The sequence below is a fragment of the Camelus dromedarius genome, chromosome 11 (assembly GCF_036321535.1).
Source record: "Camelus dromedarius isolate mCamDro1 chromosome 11, mCamDro1.pat, whole genome shotgun sequence".
Lineage (NCBI taxonomy): Eukaryota > Metazoa > Chordata > Mammalia > Artiodactyla > Camelidae > Camelus > Camelus dromedarius.
The window spans coordinates 69,950,407-69,978,365 of record NC_087446.1 but is presented as its reverse complement, the minus strand read 5'-3'; the positions used below and the strand labels follow the sequence as shown (position 1 = coordinate 69,978,365).

The 27,959-nt window shown below is 39.6% G+C and overlaps 1 long non-coding RNA gene across 1 annotated transcript in view; it reads right to left on the bottom strand.

The window, feature by feature from the left end:
- Nucleotides 1-27,959, bottom strand: part of LOC135322439 (uncharacterized) — a 47,457-nt gene that overhangs the window by 7,048 nt on the left and 12,450 nt on the right. The window contains exons 2-4 of the long non-coding RNA XR_010383018.1: nucleotides 18,953-19,177; nucleotides 12,660-12,859; nucleotides 12,234-12,356 (exon numbers count right to left, since the gene is read on the bottom strand). This is a non-coding gene — a long non-coding RNA (uncharacterized LOC135322439). The remainder of the gene's footprint in view (nucleotides 1-12,233; nucleotides 12,357-12,659; nucleotides 12,860-18,952; nucleotides 19,178-27,959) is intronic.

The following is a 27,959-nucleotide window of genomic DNA, read 5'->3' as shown; positions in this document are numbered from 1 at the left end:
TCACAAGATCCTCATTAAGGAGCTGCATCAAGAAGTTTAAAGAGGCTATTCTTACATCTGAGCGGAGGAGACAGCATAAAATTTAAATGGCTTTGAATAGACTGTTAACCAGGGACAGAGAGGTCGCAGGTCCTAGTCAAGAGTGTCATGAGGCAAAATGTTCTTCAAAGGCTCAGAGTGGCTTCTGAACACGGAATCGGCAGGGAGGAGGTGACAGGCAGTGAGTGGAGTGTGTGACAGAGCTTACGCTCCCCCAGCTTGGGAAGAATTGAATTTTTTTCTAGTTTTCCAAACAATTTCTTACTACCTTTTTCTCCTATTGTCACTTACCATTTCCTACGAATTAAGAAAATCAATATCAGTCATTTGGGCCACTTGGGAGAAGCTACACGATGCCATTCACAGGGCTGGGGCATGACAGCCACGCCAGTCTAGGTTGAAAGACCAGTGGGGGTATTTCCATGGTGATCACGGGCATGCAGCAAACTCCCCAGCTTCAATTACCTCATCTCAAAGGTGGGGCCAATAAAACTACCAAGCAAAGTGCGTGATGATTATGGCCAACATCTGTTTACTAGGTAAGTGCCCATGACAGCTGCCGCTTAATGGGGAATGAGTATGACCAACGAGGCCCAGTCTACCTGGTCACACGCGCCCTGCCTTCCTGCCTTTGTGCAGCAGCAGAGCTTGTTTAGCTGAGATGAACGCCACCAGAGCAGCCGTGACGGGAAAGGTCCAAGCGCTGCACGGCGAGGCCTGTTCCTTTCCTTCTCAGAGCTGATCACAGTTTGCAGTCATCTGTTTTTATGTTTATCCTTTTTGTAACTGCCTCCACCCTGGAGTTTTGCTCAAGCAGCACAGGGCCAGGTATTTCTTGCTCCCTGCTAGATATTCTGGGCTGGGAGACAGCCGAGCACACATCTGTCTCAGGTGCTGAAAGGAGAGGGCAGAAGGCCCAGGGACCCATGCTGAACTGAGGCCCCTGCACCCAAAATTATGGTCTGACTTTGGGCAAATTACACATTCTTCTTTACCCTGAGATTCCTCATCTGTCCATGAAAATAACTGCCCATGGCACACAGATTTACCAAGATAAAAGGAAATCACCAAATTCACAACGTATTCAAGGGGCTACCAGTGCATCCTCAACAGACAAATGCTGCCTTTACGGCTCTGACACACGCGAAGCGGGACGTCCACACACAGTGAACACTGCTAAGTACCAGTGTGTTAAGTGCTTCATGTGTGCTATAATAGTCTTTAAAACTTACAACAATCCCAGGAACAAACGAATATTATCATGCCCATTTCACAGATTCACCAACAGGTTAGGAGTGGTTACATTGTAGTCCAAGGCCCCATGGTGAGGAAATGGCGATTTAAACCTGAATCTGGGCCCAGGCCTGGGCTTCATCTCTCTCCCATCCACCTGACCACTTGCCTATGAAATCCACCTGTCCAATACACAAGTTTGCAGCTGGCCAGCTCTTGAATGCAATGTTTGCCACCGTTTCTCAATGTTCATTAATTACCATAAAGTGTTCTCAGAAGCCACTACAGAAAAGAAAGGTGGGCTTACGTCCCTGCCCACAAAGAAAAGGAATTCTGCCTTCTCCTGTAATGTGCAGAACACCTTCCCTACACCACCAAATTCTTTTGTAAGCATCCTCCATGTTTATGTTTGCACACGGCTTATTAAATTAGAAGGTACCTGAAGTAATTCCATCTCGGTTGCTTTCCAAGATTGCAGATTATCCATAATCATTCTGTGACCGAAAATACTACAATGTGAATGAAAATACTGCAACCATGTCAGTAAACAAAGAATGCTGAAACCAAATCATCAGTGGCTGCCAACACACCCCAGCGAGGACAGGCCTGCAGCCCAGCCTCTGCAGCCACTCACAACGGTGCCCTCTGAGCAGACTCAGAATAAGGACAGGATACTTGCCCTAGATAGCTAGGTGCTTGTCTAAAGAATGAATTCAGTGAGTCAAAATGTTTGCTTCCTCCCATACATGGAAAAGCACTAAATTCTTGAACTTGAGATACCTGGCTTTCTTTAGATAACAAGCAAACTTTTATTCTTCCAACAACCTTGTCTTTGTTGTAAAGCTCCTATATATCCTAGCTCCTCCTCAACCACTTTGGAACAGTCCCTCCGAGCGATCTGAGAGGCTGTCATCCTGGCTCGAGTCCTCCCGCCAAATAAAACATAACTCTTAACTTTTAGGCTGCACATGTATTTCAGTCAAAAGTTTTGGACACCAGGAAGGGACCCAGAGCAGACTTCTCTCCAGCTGAACTCTCCGAATTACCGGAGCCTTGGTACCAGCATTGGCACTTTGTGCCCATCTGCCTCCTTGGGGAATCCAGATGAATTTGGGCGAGTCTCTCCTGGTTCTCGGATCTCCCATATTGGTTGATGATCCTGAGTTTTATTTTGCGGTGTATCCAGGTACCTGGCCCTCCAGTTGAAAGAGACTGGGCGGAATTACCCACCAAGTGGAGACATACTGGGTGGGGCCTGGTTGAAAGATAACAGGAAACACCCACCTTGAGGAGACGTCCGATGTGGGGCTGGTGGAAACATACCAGGAAAATACTCACCCAGTGAAAACGTCCTGAGTGGGTCCAAGTTGAAAGACACTGGGTTCAGGACTGAGTGGTTATGTAAGAGGCTGGTATAATGTTGTCCTCGATTTGGTTACCTCCACTGAATTTTTTGGAATAAAAGTAAAACTCCTATGAGTAACCTTTCAACTCCAAAAATGGGACCCTCCTCCTGGCTGTTAACAGCTTTCTTGGGTGATGGAGAAACTTACAGGAATGGTAGATGCAAAGACTTCATGCCATAGTGTTGTCCCTGCGGGAAATATTACCAGCAATTTTATTCTGAAAACCCGACCTTACAATGGGGAATAGAACTTTCAAAAAAAAAATTAAAAAAAAAAAAAAAAAACACAGAACAGAAAAGAAAAAGAATTGACAGATTGCCAGCCTCCAACTAATACACTAGCCTGGTTTATATACGTACAAAACTTACAACATTAATTAGGAATTAGAAAAAAAAAACTCACCCTGAAAGTAACTAACCAGGCCTGATAAAATATTTTTTGGAATTCTGAACTTATAGGAACAAAATCCCATTTAGGGGGAACTTGGATTTCTCTTCCTGTGTCCTTGAAATGTAAACGTTTTATCTTTCTCTGTGTGTTTTATGTGTGTGTATGTATGTATATATGTGTTTCTTTTATTTTAAATGAAACCTTGGACTCTGTCATACAAAAGGTACAAGTATTGTGTACATATTGTGGCCAAGCAAATAAATTGGGATTCTCAAAAATCCTTTGATTGTAACAATTTTCAGATATTTTGCCATCTTAACCGTTGTTGCATCAGCCTGGACCACAAAGGCTTTTAGCTTTTGGAAAGTAAATTTTGAATTTTATTTAAGCAACACCCCCACTCTCATGTGGAAAAGCCTCTTCATCTTATTGGTTTAAAATCACTATATATATATATATTATATAATAATAATATATATATTATTATATATATATATATAAATTGATGGCCATGTGATGGCTCCTTTAATTTGGGAAAACTTTTAAATTGGTGAAAGTTGAAAGAGCTCTCATTATAAACAGCCGTTTTATTGGTACCTATTAAAATCAAGTTTAAAGGTAGGAAAATATATCTAATGTTTAACCTAAGAAATTAGTTAAAAAAAAAAAACTGGTTTGAAAAGCTACATTTGTGTTTTTCCATTCCGATCAATGGTTTTAGAGATGCTAATAAATACTTAGAATAATTAATGTTAATTAGGCTGAATAACTGGAAAAAGGATTGTAAAAATGTCGGAAAAAAAAAAGATAAGGGGCTTATCCCAAATGGATAAATATTTTTATAAGGTTATTTTGAATGAGATAAATAAAATGGACATTTTTGGATTTAGATAGAAGGTTTTGATACTACACTATGTAAAGTAAAAAAAAGGGGCCAAAGAGATCACCTACTGCCCCCTAACATTAAAGTTCAAACAAGTCCGCTTTAGCACAGTTTAAAATATATGTATTTATAGAGCCAAAAAAAATACATAATTATAGACTGAAATACTTGATCAATGATTGGGACAACAGACCTATTAATCAAATTGAAAATTGAGAAGGGCCTAATCTCTTTGGCTGATACTTGGGAATCCCAGAGACTTTTCTATATAATTAGATACAATGCACAAAAAAAAAAAAAAAAAAAAAAAAAGCTTCTGACACTCCTTCTAGAAATAGGAATTACTGATTAAACCTAATATATATAAAAATTAAGGGTACAATATTTAATAAAATTGAGATAAAATTTGTAAAATTGGTATATTAAATGGACTTTATATAAAACTTTTGCTTAATTATATTGTGGGATAGATATATTTCAATGGAAAAACGCTTCCCCTTCTTGGTATTATAAGGCTGGGCACATATCTGTCCCTTAGAAAATATTAATTGAACAAAGTAAAGGAAACCAATAGAGTTTCGTGAGCCTTCCAATATAACGTAAAATTAAAAACTAATATTCAGTGGCTAATAGACAATAAAGTAAGAGGTTTACCCTGGGTTTAACTTATAACTCAAGGAAAAGAGACCTCACTAAATACCTTATGCAAGCTTTGGAAGACATGCTAAAGTAAATCTTAAAGTTTTAAAACATGGAATTCTTTGTTAACAGCTCTTCTCACTGATACAAAAAAGCCAAATAAGGAGATACAATTGGACCTGCGTGACAGAGCAGTTCTCTGGGGAACTGGAAGCGTCTGTCTTTGTCTTGCAGATCAGAAATATAAATACAGCAAACAGTGACCTAGGACTGAGCCTAATTAGCTCAATGAGATAATACTTAAGGCCAAGAAATTTTTGGCATTTTAGAACTCAGAATTCTGACGCGTCCTTCAGCATTTGTCAAGAAATCTTAAATGTCGGTTTCATAAATAGTAAGCCTTAGTGATTTGAGCAAGCAAATTCAGCTTACTCCAACTATTATTATACCTATCTTATAAGTAAGTTTTAAAGTGAACCTATGAGATCTCTAGCTTTTGTCTGTTTATAAGCCTGCGTACACATTATAGATGTGAGATATTTCTACAGCTGAAAAAAAAAATCAAAGTCAAAGATCTCTGCTTAATTGACGTAAAAAAAAATAAGAGCTTACAAATTAAGTATTTTTAAAATAAAAACTGACCAAGTTGAATTTCAGCGTCACGTGAACTGGAAAATATTCAATATTAAGATAATATTTGATATTGTTTAGTTTAAGTATGTTCTAATTAATATAGACTTCTTTAAAATCATCAATATTAAGTACAATACCTTTACTGTACCTAGTTTTAATGAAAGTCAAATAAGATCCTGTTGTATCTGTTGCAGAATTGTCAAGAAAAAAAAATAGTAATGTGGTGTAGTAAAATTTTAAGTAAATTAAATGCAAATGAGATGAGAGCTTTGGGTAAATTTTTAAAATATATTTTTAAAATGTATGGTTAAGATAATCTCTAAATGTTTGGTATCTTTAAATTCTAGAGTTGTGCTAAATTAAGTTAAATGATAGGATTTTATTAAATAGCTATGACACTTTCAGATAAAATAAGATTGAAATATGAATTATTTAACATTTAACTTACCCTTACAAAGAAAGTAAAGGTGTTTAGAAATATTAATAAATGGTTGGTGCTACCCTGAAATAATCTCTATTATTAAGGGTATAATCTCAGTATCCTAGGAAAGTAAGATAAATGTGTAAAGGAAGATATATGAATGTAATTATATTTTGTTAATAAAAAATAGTGACTTTCTTCTGAAGCTGGTTACTTCTGAATGGAAGAGAAAATAAAGGACACACTAATGTGAGTATAGAAAGCTGTGGAACGCTTGTGGAAGAGGAACCCTGAGGAAAGAGTTTTGTACGTTGTCGGAATTGTCTAAGTTTAGAATCAACTTGGGCAAAGTAAATGAATCTTAGAAGTAATCTGGTACAACAATAGATTTGGTTTTCTCTCTGTTAAGATGACAAAATTTTCTAAAAATGTTAATCCACTTTCAGTAACAAATTGTAAAGCTTCTTATACCACATAACTGACCTGTTCTGCTTTTACTTTAACGTATTTTCTTGTTAATGAAAAATAACTACTTTACAGTGATCTATATGTTTATCTGACCTAGTGTTCTGAAAACCTTTAACAAGATCCCCAAATATCAATTTCTAATTAAAGTTCTTTTAATCTCCAGTTAAGTTTGGGATGCTACAGAGGGCCCCTGAAACATCCCAAAGAGAGATTTTAAAGTAGTAAGTTTCATTTGGCATGCTAAATAACATGGTATTGTCAAATGAATAATAGATCTTCCTAGGTTATATTGTATGAGAAAATATTATTAATAAGAATATTCTATAAATTATATGGATTCCCTAAAATTCTGGTATATCTGAAATGTTACCAGTCATAATTCTAGTTATAGTGACCAGCTTTCTTTATCGATTATAGTGTGACGTTGTTTAACCATGCTTTTAAATCACTTGTCATTTATATACAGTTAATTGTTTCCTTCTGATGATTTTGCAAATTGCTTTCTCTTCAAGGAGATTTATTGATTTCAAATAAATTTCGAACTATAGCACTGAACTAAACTGGGTAAGAAATTTTAAAGGTCTAATGAAAACTCTGAGTAAAAGAATTAGTTAGATGGGACTGAGTAAACTGGTGAATATGGTTATAATTTTTGATTTTGTCTGACATATTACTGGCTTTTAACCTGTTTCCCAGACATAAAGAAACTCTTCTCCTTAAGCTAGTTATGATTCACAGAAATTTGATAAGTTATACCTATATAAGCAGACTTGGAACAGTTATCTTTTCTCTCTATCTGATCCCTCAAGAGACTAAAATCTCTAAGGTCCCAAGTGGGTCTATCAGACAAATGAGGAAGATCATCTCCTAACAGATATAGCAATCTCAAAGTATTTTAAGGATTTTAAAGAGAAAAGAATTTACCTAAATGTGTAAGGCAGAAATCCATGACAAGCCCTTGACGAGGCATTCCGGGCCTAAGAAAACCTTATTAACATTCTACACTGAGACTCCTAATTAAAAGTTCCAACACAGCCAATTTAAAAAAAGCCTATATAATCAAATAATCAGACTTAGCTTGTAAATAAATTAATCTTGACTTGACTATATTTGAGAAAACTGAGGGTAACTTTAGAGAGAAAAAAGATTATATTTTAGTGGATATTAAATTCTAGTTTTGTTGATTGAGGTCTATATTTACTTAGACATTTCCCAGATCATTCCTTTCTGTTATGTCACATTGCTGTAAAGGTTAATTGAATTATGAAAAGAATACTCTAGGTTTGTTTCTGAGGCTCAGTAATCTATCCTTGGTAAAGTTCCAATGCCCCATGACCAGCAGCCAGGGTATTATAAATACTGGAACAGGCATGACTTAAAGAACTGTCTCCAACCTGAATGGAAGGACCCTTTATCAGGTACTCTTAACAAGACCATACACACCAAAGCTGAAGGAAACGGACTTTCAGATTCATTTCCTATCAGAAACAGCCCCTGCAGTGCACTGGCCTATAGAGCACTGCTCATCTTAAAACAATGCCGAAATGGAGAAAAATCTACCAGGTCAGGATGAGAAGAAGACAACATCTGAAGAAGACTGCAGACCCAAGACACCGAACCAGGCCTGTATGCCAATTACTTTGATAATTTCTCCTACCTTTGATTATGAACTACTCCAACTGTTAAGTTTATGGTAAATTACCTATGTCTAGTACTTCTGTGTTACCTTGGTGGGTTTCCCTACTCCAAGGCTCTAACTAGATAGCCCTCAGAAACGTTACTCTAAAAAAAATAATAGTTCTGTTTAGGCCACTGTTGATCTTACAAGGTGGGAGACTTCACCTGGCCAATTAATACCTGCTCTGACCCTGACCATAAATATGAAATTTCTCATAAGATCACTCAAACTCAATCAGGAACACAAGCAAAATTTTAACCCAAAAATATAACTTCTCGACTATTAAATTCTTACTCATGACTTTATAAACGTTACTATCTGAATTACTTATATCCTGTCTATATAATAAAATTGTTGTCTGTTACATTTCCCAATGTGTAACTAGGCCTACAAGATTGATGATGGCTAAACATCTTGAAGGAATAGATAAAATTTATAACCCTGTATAAAATAATTGTAATAGTGCGATTCTAGTTATGGTAATGAGCAACGAAGTGTAAACAATTCCTGGATCATAATAGACTAGTAAGACAGGCGATCCAGAGAACTTTTAGTATCAATAGGGTCTGATAAAAAACTAACACCTTGAATGGCAGCTCAGAAGATACTTCACCAGAAGTAGGAATGAGCCATCCTAGCACCGTGGGACAAAATTGGTCATGAAACCTCTCTCAAAATATTGGTCAAATTTAGGACCAAGGGGGAGCACTGTGAATGAAAGTACTACAATGTGAAAGAAAATACTGCAACCACGTCAGTAAACAAAGAATCCTGAAGCCAAGCCATCAGCAGCCGCTGCCACACCCCAGCGAGTACATGCCTGAAACCCAGCCTCTCAGCCACTCATATTGGTGCCCTCTGAGCAGACTCAGAATAAGAAAGGACAGGATACTTGCCCTAGATAGCTAGGTGCTTGTTAAAGTATGAATTCAGTGAGTCCAAATGTTTGCTTCCCCCCATACATAGAAAACCACTAAATTCTTGAACTTGAGATACCTGGCTTTCTTTAGATAACAAGTAATCTTTTATTGTTCCAACTACCTGGTCTTTGTTGTAAAGCTCCTGTATATCCTAGCTCTTCCCATACCTCTTGGGAGCAGTTCCTCAGAGTGATCTGAGAGGCTGTCATCCCGGCTCGAGTCCTCCCGCCAAATGAAACACAACTCTTAATTTTAGGCTGAACGTTTATTTCAATCAAGTCCCAGAATAGACACAACTCATCACTTCTGTAATGGAATACACTGGATCAGGAACCAAAAGCGTGTTCTAGTCCTGAAAAATTACTGGTTCCTCTTTCTTCCTGTCATTATACAGTCCCACCAGAACTCATTACTTTGCTGTCTGCTCATCTGGTAACCAAACTCAGAGAAGAGTCAACTCAGCAGACTGCCCTACTGGGGAGAACAGCCGGCAAAAGCACTGTGGGTTGCCTGCCCTCCCGCACGCTCTGCTGACACCTAGTGTCCTCTGTGGAGACCAGGGCAACAGAGATGTTCCCAACAGCTGCAAAGTCCCACACTTAAGAAAATCATTTTATTTTATATGATATGTTACGTATATACCCATCTCTGAAAACAGCTTTGCCAGAAGCCCAAATATTCAACATTAATCTGCAAAGGCATATCTGGTCCCTAAGTGAAAACAAGTCTTAAGACGACGCTAAGGACTCCAAAGTTCTCTCCACGACCATCAACCAAGCTCCCTGCAGGTCTGCAGCTGCAGGCGGCAACATGTCTGCTTTTAAAGCAAACCCATCCTGCCCTCGGGTGCTACAATGTCCCTCTACGCCCTCCCATCTCAGGGTAAGAGCAGCCGCTACAGAACCTCACAGGGCAGCACTGACAGGACTGGACACAGAGGATCAGAGCTAAACTAAGCCTTCTGATGACACGAGCTTGTCACTGTGTCACTTTACAGTTGAAGATATATATAGAGAGAACTGGGGTGATCTTGCTCAAAGTCACACAGCTAATAAGTGGGAAAGTCTATAACTCTGCTCCTCCCTCCGGCGTGACGCCCCAGCTGGGATGCCCACAGGGTTCTCTCATGCCTGCCTGACCAGTCCTTTCCTGTCACTCATAAAACACCACAGGGTCTGAACCTAGCCTGCCTTTTCAGCATCTTTTACCTCCAGTCTCTCAGGAACAAGGCTGCTCGGGCCACTGTATGACTTCTGGCTTCCCAAACACTCCGTGCTCATGCTGGTCTTGCCTGTGCATCCTTCCCCCTGCTCAGAGGCTCTTCCTCACCTGCAGGAGGACGTTTCCACTCTCTGCAGGGACACCCCATCAGGGAAGCCCTCTTTTCGCCCTCAGAATTGCAGGTGTCCCAGGCCACATCCCGGGCTGCCCCATTAGGACTGCATGTACCCAGGGGACTAATCAGACTAGCAGCCTCAGAGCCAGGGATTATACCCGTGTCTCCCTGCAAACCTACTGCCCGCCTAACAGTCCCCAGCCAGCAGGTCACCTGGAAGTCACAGCAAGTGCCCCACCCAATCCAGAAGTCTCTTCATTTGCCAGCACCGCTGAAGAGTGGTTTCCAACCTTTGGTCAGTTTTGCACAAAAAGGACATTCCACTGTGAACCAGGAGGGTTTTTGCTTATGCTACTCACCCTTACTGGAAACGTCAAGGGAAACCAAAAGGCCTTTTCTTGACACTTTTTTGATGACACCCTCCCACCCACAATACTCAAATGTTCAAGAGAATTGGGTCCACGTGATTTTGTTTTCCTTACGCTAAGTGGCTCAAAACACTGCAAGGTTCTTTCTCTTTTGAGGGTATTTGTACTAAGTTTATAGGCTTTAATCTGCTTTTGTCTCACTCTTCAGTATCTCTAGCAGTTGCCACTTCTTAATCCCTTCAGCAGCCTCCCTCCCAACATCAAGTCTAGGAAATCAGCTGTGATAAGGGGCCCAGGGGCAGTCACAGAAGATGCAACTAAGGCACAGAGAGGTGACATAATTTGCCCAAGGTGATCAGCTTCCACCCCTAACAGTGTGTGTCATGTCCCTCTGTTTAACTCTTATGCTAAGCAAGTTAACTTTTTGTAGATTATAGTTATAAACAGATGAGGTATCAAAATATACACAAGGACACACATCAAATCTAAGATGTTGATTAACTCCACTATTTTGTTTCTATTTATTTTATTTCTCTTAAAAAAATTAAGAACCTCTGCAGTCAATAATGCAAAATGTTACTGGGTTTTAAATCCAGAATATGGAGGTGTTAAGTGTGTCATTGCTCATCCTTATTTGTATGTTCACAAGACAAAATTATTTGAAAGACTCTCTCCCCTCCCCCTACTCACTACTGGCTCTCACCAGAGCTCCATGTCCACACATCTAACAGCCTTTCATTTACCCACAGCTGAACTCATCAGATTTTCCCCATAACTCCCTCTGCAGGTTTCCCTCATCACAGCACAGCAGGACTATCATTTACCTCATTAATCCACCCAGAAACCTGGGCCTTACTCCATTCTAACTTCACAGACAGCATTCATCCTTTCCTTTTTACCATCGAAACATGTCTTCAATCTGTTCGCTTTAACACACTGACCGTCCCACCGCTCAAGTGGAAGCCACCAACACTGCACTCCTGGACTCACGAGTCTCCCAATTGGCCCTACAGCCACTCTCCCCTACTTGAGACAAATGGGATTGTGTCACTCCCGCGCTTTTAGGACTCTTTTCAAACCCACTTTTCTTAGAAGAAATTCCCAGTTCTTCACCTGGTGAAGGTCTTTGCCATCAAACTGTCAGCTCAGGGAGGGCAGGACACGCCCTCTCCCCTTGGCCCCACCCTCTGGCAGAGCATCAGCATGGGAGGACCTGCTGAGCTACACCAGCCTGTATTCTTAACCTGGTCTTGATTTCTTAGCAAACTGCTTCACTTATCCATACAAATCCAAGGTAGATTAGAAAGATTTTAGATGTTGAGCTAGACTATTGATTTGGGGATTTTGCACTAGCAACCTGCAAGTACATGTTCTAATGATTCTGTCTTCTAAAAACCACACCCAGATTTAAGTAGTACTTGTGGAATGTCTTCGGAGTAAAAGGGAATGTAGTTTTACAGAATTTATATTTTTTAACATGAACAACCCGCACAGGGTCACAAATGGAACTGCCTCATAAGTGACAGAAGACAGGTGAGAGGCATATAGCAACAGGTCACAAAGATGGTAAGAGAAACGTTGATTCTCCAACCCCCGAAAAAATTCCTCAATGAACTGAAAACTCTGAATTTTGAAAGTAAAATACTATCATATAAAGAAATAAAATAAATAATCCTCTTCATCAGGGTTTCAAGATCTGCCTCCAGAATTTTTAGCAGGCTATACTGAATCCTAGCAAAGGAAAATCATATACACTAGTGGTGAGTAAGTTCTAGGGAAACGGCAGCAATTCCTCCACTTGTAAAAGGACATAACTCACTTGTCAAGGTGAATGTAAACTGCATTCTGGAGAAATTCTGTAGCCCCCAGGCTCTGCTTCTGGGTGGCAAGTACACGGACAGCTTCGAAGCATGCTTCTAACTGAGTCACCGGCATTCTTACACTGCAGGGGGAAACGGAGGCCCTCAGTCATGAGCTGAGATGTTCCTGTCTTGTCTCACTGCCCGTGCCTCGGGGACTCAGTGCCCTGAAGCAACCCGGCCCCAGGCCAGGACACGTAGCGTGGCCCAATCAAGCATGAGGTGCACTGTGCTTGAGAAAGCCCATCCCCGATGGGGGCAAGAGGTGCTGGTGGGGTTGTGTGAACATATAAATGCTCACAGAAATACACCTACATACAATGAAGTGATACAGTTAAGAGTAGCAGGCTATTTAACAAAATTTCAATTGTCAGTGGAAATTTTACCATTCCTTTCCACTTGTCCCCTGCACTCTGAGACAGGCTTAGGCTCTCTCACACCTGCAGCTCTGATGCAATCGTTGTGAATTCATTTTGCTTTGCTGCAAGTGTCTTCGCTCCCCTTGTCGCTGTGAATGTCGTCTCTTAACAGAGTCAGATGTCTTCCTGGATCTCTCCCTGAATTCCTTGCTCCTGCTTCTCAGATCCTAAGATAAATGGCAAGTGAAGACACATGAGTATAAAAGGCACTGTGGACTTGACTAAAGCCTTCAGTGTCCCCTAGGTGAGTGCTGCCCACCCCTTACCTTCGATTCTCAAGGTTCTGCCCAGGGTGACATCCAGACAGGATAGCGTCCTGGGCCAATTAAATGCTGTGTGGCTTGGGCGCACGGACAGGTGCAGGAGCTGGTTCCGGAGCCGGGCACCTCCCCACCTCTGCTAGTCCCTCTCCCGAAGCCCCGCTTCCAAGCCCCCAGGCTCCCTAATCTTCTGTCCTTCTCTTCTACTTTACTCCAAGCACTTTTCCTCTTCCTTTATTCCCTACTTATCCCCAGCTGGAGTGATTTTTCAATCACAGTATCTGAAAAAATTTTCTGCAGCTGAAAAAGAGGTCTCCAGAAGTCAATGCCCATATGCTGGTTCTTGAAGAGAGCCCCAGGTTAGGGAGACACTCACCAACACTCTCAGGGCATCAGACATGTTGCAGGGTCGACCACCCCCAACAAGAGTTTGCTGTGACCCCAAGGCACGCACAGCATCGCTGCTCACAAAAATGTAGTTGGCTCATTTATCCATTATTGAGAAAAAAATTAAAAATTGTTCATGTTCCTTACTAAAATTATTTATGAGGTGGAAAAAGGAATTGTAATAGAAAAGAAAAAATTTGACTTAATGTTAGATGTTTTCCTTTGGCTTTAAACCTGTGCCCTGTTTTCTAGGCTTAGACATGCTAGCTCTGCACCTTTTGTAAAAGAAAGTTGCCTTTAGCCTGAAATATCCAGGAGGGCCTATTCTGCGGGCTCTGATCTTTAAGGATGTTAGCTCTTCTACACTTATGTAGAGATGGCAATTTGCAAAATAGAGAATAACCTGTTTTTTTTTTTTTTTTGAGGTTTTAAAGGGTCACCGTGATTTGACCCACATGGACAGCTGCAAGAACAAAGGATTCCAAGGAAATCAATTCGTACAGCAAGAAGTTTGCAACAACCAACCACATCCCCACCCCTCTTTATTAAAAAAGGTGACTGAATTCTGACTTGGGGAAGAGGGTTCTCCAGGATATCAGTATGCCATCTTCTGGGTCTGCCAGCTTTTCAAATAAAGTCACTATTCCTTGCTCTAACACCTCATCTCCCGATTTACTGGCCTGTCATTCAGGAGGTAGAACTAGCTTTGGCGTGGTAACTAAATGACTTCATTGGAGGTAGTATGTCTCCACTGTTTCCCCATTTCCAAAATGTCACAACCTATAAATTTTATATGCTGTTTAGCAACACAACCAAAAAACCTAACATAGGGAATTGATTCCATGGAAATAAAATTATTTCTACTCCTTCAAAACTTTTTTCTTTTCTATTTTATTTTGTTTTGCTTATTGAAAAGAAAATAAAAGTCAAATCTATTTATTTCATGTATTTTTGTTATAGCTGCATATTTTAAATACTAAAAAGATATTTAAATTGCAATAAAAAATTGTTCATATATTAGTGTAAAGATATCTAAAAAATCATTGTGGATTAGGAAAGGTATGGATATTTACTAAAAATCCACTGCACATCCAGTCTTTTACAATCATATCCTGGAATATAAGCTCTATGATCCAGGGGTCCACCACCCACATTCTCACTGCCGAGTTCCTTAGTAATCAACTACAAAAGCACCAACATAGAACCACGTGATCAGTACTTTAGGTATAAATGAGGGAATTAGCTCATTCAATTCTATAAAAAAAACCTTAAATTATTTACTGAACTTACTTACAGACAAAGAAAATTGGACACAAAGAAGTACAGTTTCTTCCCCAAGGTCACAAAGCTAATAACTGGTAAACGCAAGATTTGAACTCATCTGCCTGATTCTAAAAACCAGGTGGAAATCCCATTTGACTGTGGAGGGTCCAGCAGCACAGCCTATCACCATATCTTTGTTCAGATCTAGCCTTAGACAGCCTGAGACAGCACCCCATTCCTTTGGAACTCGAGGGCAAGTGATATCAATAAGGATTTTGTATTCAGTAGTTTCTTAGGCCTCATTTATATAAAGTGTCAGCAGGTCAGCAGAAAAACTCTGGGAAATATGAGTGGATCCAGAGCTTTTTGCTGATTAGAAACTCAGTCTACCAGGACATAGTGGCCTTCCCATGAGAGGCCACATGGACATAAACTAAAGGCAGGTGAGCAATGAAAACTAGCAAGACCCTGGAACTCAAGCAAGAAGGACCCCTGCCATCACCTGCCCAGTTGTCTCTTCGCCCGCATGGACACGATGGCAGAAGACCCAGGTTCTTGTCCAAGTTACAACATCATGGATTCTCAACCATAAAAATTTACGGCTCTATGATCTTAAGTACTTTCCAACTCAAATATGATTAAACCAATATCTCAGCAGAATGTCTATATCTCCACTTCCTCTCTTCTATTAGGAGAATATTTCTATGGCAACAAAGCAGAAATCCAATTAAAAACACCATGCAAGAAGCCGGGAGAATTTCTGCATAAGAGACTTTGTTCTCACGCTCAGTGAATGGAGACGCAGAAAAAGTGTTCCTTCTCCCTCAGCAAGTGGGAGGTAGCCTGATTGTGTGTGTGTGTGTGCGTGTGTGTGTGCGTGTGTGTGTAAATGAAATACAATGAATTCTGGGATATTTACAGATTTTTTTATCTTACAGTCATTTCATGAGGATGAGACAACCTTTAAAGTAATTTGAATCTAGTGTTCTGAGAGAGTCTCAGGCTCTTATGGTGAAAGAGGGGAAAGGGGAAAGGAAAGGAGGAAAGAAGTAAATGAAGCAAAAGAGTACGAATACTGCTAGGGAAAGGCAAGACATTAATTTTGTTCCTAATTACATCACACACAAATTATGGACTGGCTTTCCCCCAAGTCTTGTCAAGCACTGAGTTGCAGAAGAAAGGTGACAGCCCATTTCTTACTGAGCTTGTGATTGTACGTGGCATCTCATAGACACAAATCATTTACCCTGATCAAACACTCTAGCAGCAGGCCGTAATTCTCCTGTTTTGAGAGACAAGAAAACAGGAGTTCAAAGCATATATATAACTTGACAAAAGTCAGAGGACCAGTAAACAAGAGAGGATGAATTCAAACTCAGATCTGAATGCAGAGTCTGCTCTTCTCACTCCCAGGACTGGAAAATCCTTAACACACAGGCTCCCCAGCTCCCCTGCAGTGTTCCTGGCCCCAAGCATTTCCCATGTTAATGGTCGCCAGTTCTCACAGTCACAGCGCTCTGTGCAGCCAATGGCCTCCATCGGACCTTGATCATCTACCTGTCACGCCCAACAGGCTTCTCCACAAAGGCAGGAAAGCTGGATTTCCAGTGCATACAAAGCCATCCCTGGTCTAACCTGGGCTCTTCTGCGGCTTCTCCAGGCTAAAGGCAGCCATGAAACTGCTCAGAGTTTGTACATAAGCCACACTACCTCTCTCCATCTGTCTCCCCAAATATACTACTTAGCTATGACCATTTTGATAATCTTGGAAACAAATTTTTAAAAACAGGAAAGAAAGGATTCTGGAACAAGTACTTAATACTTACAATTTTAAATGACAATTTACAAAGTGAGTATTTACAAACCGATTCTGCCTTCCTAGGTGTCAGTTTTAACAGTTACAAAATATAATAGCAAAAAATTCTCACTTACAGAATTAACAAATACATCAACAATAATCTGGAATAAACTCAAAATTAAAGCCCATGTTCTACATGGAGAAAACTGGACTCTACTGAGGAGTAAAGTAAGAGGTGTGAATGTAGAGACATCAACATATTGCATGGAGGAAAGCAGTTTTGTAAAGATGTACGTTCTCCTAAAGATAATTCAAAACTTACTAAAAAATCCCATGAAAACCCATATCTGTCTTTTTTAACTTGAACAAAGTATTTTAGAATTCTTCAGGAATAATAAATTCATACTAGCCAAGAAAATTTGTGATGGAAGAAAAGAATCAAAAAAAATCACACTTTCAGTTATTAAATAAATTTTTACAATATGTAAGATATAGCGCTGGAGTAAGAAAGTAAAATTGACAGAAATAAACCATGAGCTCAAAAAGAGACTCTAGTGTACATAAGTATATTGTACACTTGGGATTTCAAATCAAAGAGCAAAGTATGAATTCAATAATTTTCCTGGGACAATCAGAGAATCACCTGGAAAGAACAAATTCTATTCCTGTGCTAATGATCACAAGAAAAATTACAGATAGTGATGTAAATATTAAAATACTAATAACAACAAATGCAACTCTTTGCTCATATTAATTCAACTTCTCCTCACTATAACAAGTACTATTATCATCTCCATCTTAGAGATTAAAAAAACTTACAGAAGAGATTTATATCATTATAAGAAAGTGTTTCTAAGAATAATACCAAAGATAAAACCCAAAAGGAAGACATTTACAATCTTAAAAATATTTTGGGCCACAAAGAAAATAAAAAAAACTACTGAACAAAATGAAAGGCAAGAAATGACAAGAAAAAGCTCTGTGATACATGTTGATGAAGACAAGGGGTTAATGTTCATAACATACAAAAAGCTGTCACAAAGCAACAAGAAGCTCCCTCACTTAAATGTGTGCAAAGGACAAAAGGGATCATTCACTTTTAAAAAGTCAGATGGCTAATGAGTGAAAAATGCTCAATACCTCACTGGTCATCAAATACAAACTAAAACAATGAAAAAGCACTTTTGTTCATCATATTGGCAAATATTTATAAACGATATTCTAGCTAGTGTCCATCTGTGAGAGAACAAACTGTGAGTGACATTTTAGAGGACGACATGTCAATGGATATGTAAACTCTGAAAAACGTGTGTACACACAGACTCAACTCAACTTCTAGGAATCATTTCATTTAGAAAAAATATCAGTTCAAAAGATGTACTCATCAGAGCATTTACACAGCACTGTTTACAATGGTGGGATGAAAAGCTGAAGTGAAATCATATCCAGTGATAGAGAATTGGTTACATAAGCTATTCTACAGCTTTTCATTCCCCACTGGAGAAGCAATTTCTAGAGTCACTTGAAAGGAGCCTGTGATGAATGTAAATGTCACATCCAGGGACTAAATTTCCAGAAGCCTTAACTAAAGGAATACTCATACAAGATCACAGGTATGTTTGTACAACAGGGATGCCAGTCAAACATCCTTTCTGAAAGTGGAAAATGGAGAAAACTTAAGGGTCCAACATCAAGAAAATGATGCGGTAAATCACGGCAAGATGTGGGCTCTGAAAGGGCCAGCGATTCAGCATTGTCCAGGGCCTTGTCCACATCACTCTCCCACCAAAGGTGTCCTTCCACAAGAGACCACACCTGCACATCAGGAGACCCCTCCTCTCTATCTGAAAGGACCGGGTGAGTCTGGAGTGGGAGGACGTCTATGATATACCCGTGAGTGAATAAAGCGAGCTGCAGAACACATATAGTACGGTCTTATTTTTCAATAAAGCATATATACACACATATACATAGATTTCTCATATAAGTGTATGTATGTAGGTATGTATGTATTTATGGGTATATATATATGTCATAGACATAAAGGTCATGAAATATATACACCACATTGGCAACAGCTTTTACACTCAGGAAATAAGGGGAAGGGATTTAGGGGCCTTTCGGTACCACCACAGTTCTCTTTTCAGTATTTCAGTTAAGTATACTTGAATTTAAAAGTTTATTTAAGTCCGAAGTAAAATGGACGATGCCTCCACAAGACATAATGCTATACTGGTCATTAAAAATCATGCCAGCGGAGATAGAATATTGCAGAAAAAAATGTAATAAGCCGAATGGAAAATGGAGATCTCCACACAGTACACAGGCACAGAGTGATCGCTGGTTTTTATGACAGAGGTGATACACACTGACGAAAAGGACAGAAAATAGATGTTAAAGTGTTAATTACTGTCTCTGAGTAGTGGGACAAGGATACCCTCTTTTGCCCCTTTTTTCAGACTTATTATATTAAATACACATTACTTTTCATCTGAAAAAAGCATTTTTAGATGTCTAGTACCATGCATTGGAGAAAATACATGAGTACTTACAGAAACAAATAACTAGGAGACACCGCAGCAGCTTCAAACAATGTAGAATGGGCGATCCTGAATAACAATGCGCAGTTACATAAGGACCCACAAAGTGAGAGCACCTGCTGTAACAGGGCATGGCCCCCTTCTATTTGTCAGTTGTTTCTTCAGGGCTGAGGCAGATCTGAGCACAGCCAGTGTCAGTGCTGGTGTCTGGATGGATGCCACTGGAGGTGAGGGCACCTGCAAGCCAAGAGGAAGAACAGAAATCATCCTCTGCTTTTTCTGTCTTGTTTCTTTGTTACTGTAAAAGAGAGGCATAAATAAGATAAACTGAATCTTCCCTGCTAAAATTTAAGTAATGAAACCGTTTTTAAAGTCTTCACAGCTTATATTCTGCCTATAACTGTCTGTACAACAAAGCATCATATTTATTAAATGTTAATTAACTCAATTAACTCCCTGTTGAAACCTATTAAAGAACATGAAATGCACTACGTGAAAGTACCACGCCTGCAGTGACTACCTCATCTGTCTTGACGGCAGTGAAGTCAGCCCCCACCATCCCGTGGCCCTGAGCTCCTGATGCTGCAAAGAGAGCACGCTGCCTCCTCAGATGGAGAGGAACTGTGAAAGCATTTTCTGAAGTCAACAGAACTGACAAAACATAACTGACAAATCCCAGGCTTCTTGGAGGATGTCATTTTCTGTTTCTGGCCAACACCCGTCAATGAGCAGAACCACCCCATTCCGAGCCATGAGACTCACGTGGGAAGCAGTTTTGGAGAAATTTCCAGGTATAGAATGTAACCAACTATACATAGAACTCTGACAAAGGAAAAGATGAAATACTGTGATTTTGGAAGACACTCAAAATATTCTCCTAAGCCTTAGTAGCTGGAAAGGCTGGGCTTCTTCACATCCACTTATTTATTTCACATCCAGTGAGAATCTCCCACAAACCCTGTTTCCCTGTGTCTGCTGGGAGCCTCAGGCACACTGTTGCTGTCGATCTTATAAGTCACAGCAATCTTATAAGTCTTATATGTCTCACGCCTGCAACCCTCACACAAGCTCGCCTCCTAGCCTCACTGTCTGAACTTGGCCCCATTTTCTCACCTGTTTTTTGGTATCTGTTCTTCTATAAGCTGCCTGAAATGCTTTTTGGAACAAGTCAGAAGAATGAGTGAGTAGAGAACTGGACAGATGGACAGGTGAGAGGTGGGCAGACAGACAGAGAGACTCCAAGAAAAGGGGAACAAAGAAAATTTCCTATGCAGAACCCTCTTCTAGTCAGGGAAGAAAACCGCCATGGAGACGTGTGAAGAGGCAGGTGGCTTAGGGCTGTTTCCCTGGATTCCATGAAAAGCCACAACAAGAGATGAGAGGGTAGAACTATAAATAATAAAAGAAAAAAAGCATGCATGCTTGAAAAATATATCTACAATATGTACTTTCTAAAGAATAGATTCAAATCATCAAGGCCCAATAACACAATTTTTGGGTATTTAGAGAAGTGAGAATCCCACATCCAAACCAGAAGACATCCCTTTGGCACACTGAGAGTCTACACGGGGTGGTCATAAAGCTGTCTCCGCAAATCCATTCTATCCTGCACTTACGAGGAATGAACAGCTGTGCTCGGGCTGCCCACGTGCGTCATTTACACCCCACAGCACCTCTAAGGGGGAGGGACGCCTAGCGAGACCCGTCTCTGCAGGACAGGAAACAAGTATGGGAGAGGCTAAGCCGACCTACCAGTTCTCCATCTCACAGGACTGGTCACTCCAGAGCAGGACTCGATCTCAGACCCATGTTTGTAACCACAGTACTACCGTGCTTTATGTGCTTTTTGTGTGTATAATACATTTGTTTCTGGCATGAAAGGATATTTAATAAATTTTCGGTTGTCTTGTCTATCTCATTAGCTCACAATCAATCTTTATACAGTTGAACTGTACTATTTCAAAAAGAGTACAACGGAAAGAGCAGGGGTCAGAATAAGAGGGGCTGCATTCTTTATCTGGTACCTCATCTCATCCAAGTCCCCAACCAGGGAGAAGGAGCAAATGTTTTCATCTTTTAAAGAGAGGGCTCCAGTGATGGTGACTTACTCAACTCCAAAACCAAGGCTGGGGGTAGGGCACAGGCAGCAACCAGAGCAGTATCACCTGTAGGAAGGAGAAAAGAGCTCACGGGAGGGCTCAGGGGGTCAGCCTGATTTAATTTCAATTGATAAAAGAATACCACAGTTTGAAAATACTACCATGCCATGGATTTGCGCTTTCTTGATATCTAGCAAGTTTCCACAGCCCACATGTAACATTATCATGTACCAGTGAAAGGAAGAGTGTACAGAGAGGGAAAATCAATGCCACAGGCAGGCTGAAAACCAGACTAGATGAAAGGAAGACAAAGGGCATAGTTAAGAGGAGGGGAAAGGCTGGGAAAAAGACATCATCAGAAGGACTCTCAAGCATCATCCAACAATCATATAATCATTCATTCAAGAGAGGGTTACTGAGGTCCTATTTTGTGCAAGATTTTTCACAGGGCAAAGAAAGAGCGCAGCCTACATGGTGGCAGCAATTGGCAGGGCTCAAATACACTTCTGATCCCGGTAACTTGCACACTTTTACTCAGTATAAAGGCAAAGAAAAAAAGTAAAATAATACTCTATAAAAAAAATGCATTGCTGAAAAAATTTAAAGAAGTCCTAAATACCTGGACAGACACACCACGCACATTCCTGGATCAGAAGACAGTGCTCTTGGAGTGGCAGTGCTCCCCAGAGAGATCCATACATACAACGTGGTTTCGATTACAATCCCAGCAGGCTCCTCTGCAAAAACTGACTAGCTGCTACTACAATTCATATGGGAATTCGAGGGTCTCAGTAACCAAAACGTACTTGTAAAAGAAGAACAAAATGAGAGGACTTGTAATTCTCAATTTCAAACCTTACAACTGTATCTCCAAGTGATATTTGAGGCCATTTTTAAGTTATTATTGTGTTTATCCTTATTTTCCAAATTCTCTAAAATGAATATATCTTTTACAATAAGAAAAATAAAAAGTAAGGTATCTTTTAAAACATGCACACCGATTCATTCATTGGGAAAAAAAATATTTTAATTATAAAGAGGTAAACAAATATCTAGTGAAAAAGGACTACTTAAAAACAAGAGTGCATTTTCATTTTTCATAAATTGAAATCTGAAAGCACAAACACATCAAGATTCTAAGGAGACCGATGCAACATATTAATATTTATTTCCAAAATTCTAATTTAACAATGAAAACTCAAGAAAGGTAAAATCATGTTTGACAGCCAACTGCAAACACATGGAGAGCAAAGTCCTAGAAATCACAGTTCCTTTAACTCTGCTACTACCTCAGTAGGAGAGGAAATTCCTCACTGAGAGGACAGTGGAATCCCATGCATAAGACAGGATACGCAGTACAAACTGCACTAGAATCAGGGGTGATTTTCTTAGACGAACTCTAAGGCTACAACATTGCTGAAAAACTATAAAAACATTGACAGGCATATTAAAACACAGTCATATATATTATACAGAAACATATGAAGTCTGCTCCCATGTTGCATAGAAATACAAACATATTTGTTCATTTATGGGCACTGATTACTTTTTCCCAGGTAGAATATTTCAACTAAAACAAATAATCAATAATACAATCCTCTTGTCAAATCTAGTTGATAAGTTACTCTGCTATGTAACCATAATTTGTCTAAGATAGTTCTAAAATTAGTGAAAAAATCTTTTTATGGTTCCCTGAACTCTTCTCAAAATTCCAAGCTAAATTTTAAAATAGATCAGAGCAGTATTTCTATATGATCTTTTCCCTCGTGAAATGAACACAGTCTGTTGTCAAAATTCTGTCCTTAAAATGGTTCACGAGCACTGTATCCTAAAAAAAACTGCTGGACAGCAAGACACTATCCAGACAATGTGACCAAACCAATGAAACACAAGGAAGACAGTGACCCTATTCTGGAGGGCTTATATATGTGTCAACACAGGGGTTTTTATTTCATTGGTTTGATTTGTTAGAAAAATAAAATCACTCAAGTACTTTCTTCTTTGAGCATTCTGTAAGTCATGACTGTGTTTTTAGTGTCATGAGCAGGAAAGACTTAAGCATGACTTGATTAGGTCAACTAGCAACAATCATCACTGGAGAGTGAGTAATAAAGAAGTTAACTGATAGCAATGCTTCTGCCTATATGAGACCTAAAATAAACCTACACTGACCTCTGCAAGGAAAATGAGGAGATGAGGTCCCCAAAGAGAAAACAAACTAACAAGAAATCAAAAACGGAAACACTTTTTCAATAACGATTCCAGGAAGGAGTGGAGCATGTTGATGAAAAGCACAGATGTTGGGGACAAACATGAGGGTCTGAACTCCCACAGCACTGGGTAGCTGTGACACTGATATGACAGTGAAATTTTCTGCATCTCAGTCTCCTGTCCATAGACTGGGGACAACAACAGCACCCGTCTCCTAGAACAGTCCTAAATTAAGTTATTTTATATATAAAAGTTTAAATAAAATACCTCAGATTTTAAATATTACCCCAAAAGCACAAGGAACAAAGAAAACAGAGATAAATTGGAGTTCATCAAAAGTGAAAACTTTGCTTCAAATGACACAATCCAGAAAGTGATAAAACAACACACAGGAGAAAATTTTTTCAAATCATTTATCTGATTAGGAATTTGTATCTCCAAAAAAAAAATAAAATCTCCTACAACTAAACAATACAAAGGCAACTCAATTAAAAACTGAATAATGGATCTGAAAAGGTATTTTTCAAGGAAAATATACAAATGGCCAATAAGCACAAAGAAACGATGTTCAATATCATTAGCTATAATTGAAAGCAAGTCAAAACCACTAGGAGAAACTGCTTCACACTCACTACAGTAGTATATACTCAAAAAGAGAATAACAAACATTAATGAGGCCACAGAGGAAGCGGAGATCCCAGCCCTTGCTGGTGAGGACTTAACACAGTGAGGCCACTTTGGAAAACAGCCTGGAAGGTCCTCAGAGAGTTAAACATTTGGTTTATGAATGACCCAGCCTTTCTGCTCTCTGGGCACACAAGTAAGAGAACTGAAAACAAGTGTCCACATAAAAACTCCTACAGGAATGTTCACGGCGCCATTATTCATCACAGACAAAAAGCAGAAACAAACAAAATGCCTATCACCTGATGAATGGGTAAACAGTGGGGCCCAGTCATACAGTGGAATATTATTCAGCAATTGCAAAGCATAGAGTACTGACCCAGGCCACAAGTTTGACAAACATTGAAAACATTACTCAGTGTGAAAGAAGTCAGTCATAATAGACGGTTTCATTTACTTGAAATGACTCGATTTACATGAAAATGTCCAGCACAGGCAAATCCTCGTAGAGAGAACAGTGGCTCCTTGGGGCTGGGGGAGGATGGGGAAGATGTGAATAACTGCTTATGTATACGGGGCTTCCTGTTGGGGGATGAAAATGTTCTAAGATTGACTGCAATGCACAATTATGGCATAGAGTAAAAACCGCTGTACATTTTAATGAGTGAATTGTATTAAAACTGTTAAGAACAAAAGCACCTAGGGCCAGTACCTTCCCATAGTAAACGCAAATTGCTAATTTTATTACAGGAAGAAGAAACTGCCCTCAGCATGAAAGCAGGAGATCTTCAAATGTGGGTAAACTGAAATTGGACAAGAGCATTTCACTTGAAACACTTGCTGAGTTTACACGAAATATTCAGAAATAGGAAAATCAGTTTGACATCACGAGGAAGCATTCTGCTTCAAATGAAGATCAAGGATTCGGCAAGCCCACCTGCTAAAAATGACCAGAGAAGAAACCTGGTTCTTAAAACAAGCACCAGAGCCAACAAGGAAATGGTGGTGAGGAAAGCAAGAGGCCGAAAATCTGGAACAGTTAGCTATAAATAATTTCTCCACTGAAAATTCAAATATAAAATGAAAGCGACGCAATGCTGTGTTGACCTCACGTGAATGGGCTTCCTACGGTGCTCGACAGTTCTGTAACCCCGAATGAGAGACTCAGGAGAATCAGCATGGTTCCTGGGAGCCCCAAGTGACTGCCCACCAGCACGCAGACCACCATCACATCTGCCAGGTTTCAATTGCAGACAAGAGACCAAGTACTGAAAGGCACAGGAAATGTTGACCGGGGAAGAAAAGGCTGCAGTCAGTCCTGGGACAGAGGCCCTGTGAGCAGAGGCCAGAAGGGTGCAGGTGAACTGGAGTTGCCCTGGGGCAGGAAGGGACCACAAGGAAGCAGATCTCAATTCTCTACTCTCTCTCCCTCGGGTAGGAGAGATAAACCTGCATCTTTCTCACCTGGAACTGTGGGTTCTGGCTGGCAGAAATCTTACAGACACGGAATGATTATTCAAGACTGGAAAAAGTCCAGCAATCGATAGGGAGTAGGGAGCGAACTCCACGAGCCTATCAAATGCTCCCGTATTTATTGTGTATAATCAAAGGAAATAGTCATTAACAGTTGTGTGATAGTAAGCAGAAACTTGGGAAAAGTGGATGAGACAGAGATTACAGAATCCACCATGAGTACAAAGTCTTAGTGTATCTTTAGGGAAGTCATGGGGTGAGGGGAACTAAATACATTCTTTAGATATGTGAATTTCAAAACAGACCACCAAACCTGCCAGTTCCTTGTTTTGCGGATAACAGACTATCTAACAGCACACAAGCCCAGCTTTTATAGCTGAGGTCTTGGGTCCTTGCTTTGCAATGAGCAGAGTGCTATCTAAAACCTCAACTACGCAAGCAAAGCATTGTCTCTGCTTTTTAAGGCAAGGAGACAGGAGTGAGGATGCACAGGCGCTTGCTTGCAAAGCAGTTACTAAGCATAGTTTTTCTTCTTAAAGTTGACAGGCGGCCTGGGTCTGCTACAATTTGTTAACCCAATCAAGGGCTCCCACATTGAACCATTATGGAGAATATCCTGGGATGACAAATCCTGGTTTTGGGTCTTTTCCTGCCAGCTTCAGCCACTCTAGAAGGGTCTATGCACATCCCTGAATAACGATCCCACAGAACCACCCACACTCATAACTCCTGGTGCTTGAAACTTAATTTTAGCTCTACACAACTTAACTTAGAAAAGTTTCAAAAATAAAAGATATTATATACTTTTTATAGCTCATAGGATTGATTTTTCTGATTGCTCTAAGCTGCTTCTACTTGGTAAAGCACCTAAATCTGCAGGTGAATTCAATACTTTCCATTGGGCATAACTAGCCAGTTTGAGCTCGTTAACTTAAATTGGTCAAATATCGATACACTTAATTGATTTTATTGTTCATCAATTTCAGCCGGGAGGAGAGGGAGTGTCACTCTGTTCCTCAGCCCACCCTCAACTTTTTTCTCATCAGCAACTCAGGCCTCCTGAAAACAAACAAAAAAAAAGCATTTGTTTCCCTTCTTCTACACATTCCACAAACCAAACAGGAAACATCAGCCTGAAGAAAGAATTCAACACAAATGTTAAAACAAAAATCTATAAACCTGAAGTATCTCCATCTCCGAATCATGATACACAATGACATGAGAGTAAGTATGTCAGGCACAAAGCATGCGTCAGCCTAACCACCTGATTTATATTCTTCAAAGGAAGGAAGGTTTTCGTATTTTTTATTATCACTCTTTCTCATTGCTTCTGATTAAGCCAAAAAATAGTTTATGAAATTATTTAGCACTGCAATAACAGATTTTTGTTGTATCAATTACAGAAGGCATTCAGAGGGGATAGGAAAACCCACCTCTGTAAAAAATTCAAAATATCTTCCCCTGTTAAGAACACGTATACAAAATGCAACAGGGAATTCAAATTCTTGTGGAGAGGAGCAAAAGCCACAGAAAAAAAAAAACAAAGTAATACTATGAGTCAATTCAAAATTCACTGGACAAACATGCTCAATGCATTCAATGAATTTTAAAGGCACACGGCAAGCCATTCACTTAATGATATGCAGGCTAGAGGAAGAATTTCCCTCTTTAACACACAGCAGAAATCAATAGGGTGCTCCACCAAACAACGACCAAAGAACAATCAAGTTTTTAACAGTTCTGATAAATCAGCATGTTCTAAAGGTGAAAATCCAAAAATTTTAAACATTCATTCACACCACAATGAAACAAGCACTTAAAAAAACCAAAAAACCCCAAAGAAACTAAGCACATAGATCATGTACATAGATCAATGAGAATTTCTTTTGCAGCTGGAAGAAAGAACAGGCTATAGCCTTTTCCTTGAAAAATAAAACTACTTTTAAAGATAAATGTTAAAACACATTTCATCATTCATGTTGCCTTGAAAAATCTGAGGCACTTATATCTGATTAGAAAAGCAATTCTGAGTAATAGTAAGTTACAATTCAGTGCCAGTTTGCTTTAGAATAAAAGAGAAAAGAAAAGCTACTGTTCCTCAAATCCTACACAAAGTGTGAAGTGCCTCCCTGCCTCTTTCTCCTCCCGTTTTCTAAGCTCATGCTCCCCAACCCTTCTGAAACAAGTATGAGAACCTCTTATTCCCAATATGCCAAATGACAAAAGAACATCAATTTACTTGTGTAAATATATGCCTACACCTTGAACTGGAGGAGAATGGTATCAGAAGTCTATATGGAACTTATTTCTACCTTCCTTAAATCACACACACAATCGTTCACAGAGACACAAACATATTCCCCCTGGATTACTGGGCACTTCACAAGCTTAGGACTTCCAACTTCTAGAACATAAATTTGTAGTTAGTTTAACATACAAAACTGTCAGCTTTTGAAAGCCTTGATCATCTGCTAAAATATCCAATTTTCAAAGAGACCCAATTAGCCTTCTCTGTAGAATGTAATTTCCCATGATGACAAAACAGACCCTAAGAAGTACTGGATCCAAGTCTCGTGTTTATCACTAGCTATGATCGTTTTTAAGCACATTAA